The sequence below is a fragment of the Zonotrichia leucophrys genome, chromosome Z (assembly GCF_028769735.1).
Source record: "Zonotrichia leucophrys gambelii isolate GWCS_2022_RI chromosome Z, RI_Zleu_2.0, whole genome shotgun sequence".
NCBI classification, from domain to species: Eukaryota; Metazoa; Chordata; class Aves; order Passeriformes; family Passerellidae; genus Zonotrichia; species Zonotrichia leucophrys.
Window position 1 is genome coordinate 57,153,196 of NC_088200.1, and position 1,645 is coordinate 57,154,840.

Consider the following 1,645-nt stretch of genomic DNA (forward strand, 5'->3'; position numbering starts at 1 on the left):
GGGCGGCCCCGGCCCCGCCGCCGCCCGGCTCGGCGCGCTGGGCTGCGCTGCGGGCGTGCCCTCGCTGCGGAGCCGCCCCGGGCCGGGCGCCAGCCCTTCCCCACGGAGCGGGGTCTGGCCTGCGGCGCTCCTCGGCGGGGGAAAGCCCGGCGCTCCGCATAGGGGCTGCTGAGGTGCGCGGAAGGGGGCTGCCCTGTCTCTCCTGCTCGTGTGTCGCCAAAAAAAACAACATCAGCGTCGCCTCCATCACTAATGCCCGCTGACGGCTCCGCGTTCCCGTGGGAGTCCCCGTTAGCCGTCGCCTTGGGCAGCAGCCGAGCGGCATCTGCCGCAGCTGGGGGTGCTGGTGGTGGCATGAGCCGCGAGAAGCCTTGCGGGAGCAGCCCTGTCTGAGGGGTGATCGCTTACTGGAGTCGAAAAAGGACTAGAGGAGAATAAGGGGAGAAGTAAGATCCACAGGGGTCTATCAGCCGAAGTATATCTAGTTCGGTTATGGATAAGTTCGGTTATGGATTTTTATGACTGGTTTTGCTGCTGTCTTTCCTCGATGTAGAGACACACTACTAGATGTTATCTCCTACCCAAAAACTCACCAGGGGAAAAAAATGCAAAGGAATGCAAAAGAAAAGTCTCCACTGGTTTCAAACAAGACCTGTGACCAGATCAGATGAACACTTGTAGTGCCTCAGCATCTTTATGTCAACTCTGAGATGTAATCACCCTCACACACCCACTGCACACCAACACTCGGCCTCAGCAGTACTGAGACATCAGGCTGATGGATTCCAGAAATGGCCCTAAAATACTAACATCCACCATGTCACCTCTTGCTCAGGCCTTTGAAATCCTTGTGCCATTCCTCACCACAACCTGCTAAAACCATATCACCCTCTCAGTAAGACACTGAGGTCACTTACTGTTAGAACGACTTTATGCTAAATGCATTGAGCATATTTGGAAGAGTGGGCAAGGAAGATTATCCTGCATGCCAGTATTCTCTCATGAACAATTTTAGCTGAAATTTTCTGGGATCAGAGAGGAGTAGGCAATAGAGAGAGGAAAATGAAGAAGAAGAAACCATTTCTAGCCCATGTCAAGCATGTTGTTTCAAGGTAGAGGGAAGCATGGGTTATTTGTGCTAGTGAACAAGCTAGTCAGCTTTACTGACTGATAGATTGTGCCTTCTAGTCTCTCTTAGCTGGAATGAGGGGTTGACATTTAGTAATACCAGTTGACATTTTGTAAGAGCAAGTGGGAATATTAAGGTAATATTATTGATTGACATGTTCGTCTATCTACAAATGCCTGACCTGGTTTGCCAGGTGTGTGAGATGCTGACAAATGTGCACTGTTGTGTATGTTGTAGGCTGATGCATAGCAGCTTCTGCCCTGCTCTGGAAAGACAGATGATGCAGTGATCTGAATTGTGTGCATGAGTGAACTGCCCTCCTGACTCAGCAGTGCTGTCATATGAAGAGAAACTTATCCACCAACGTGCTAGGAAGAACCCAGATATGTGGGACAGCAGAAAGGCACAGTGGCCAGTGCTCACCACGAGAACCATCATTCCCTCCTCTCCCTTGTCTTTCCTGGCAGAAAAACCCCTGTGGGAAAATCAGCTTCACTAAGACTGTGTAGATGAGCA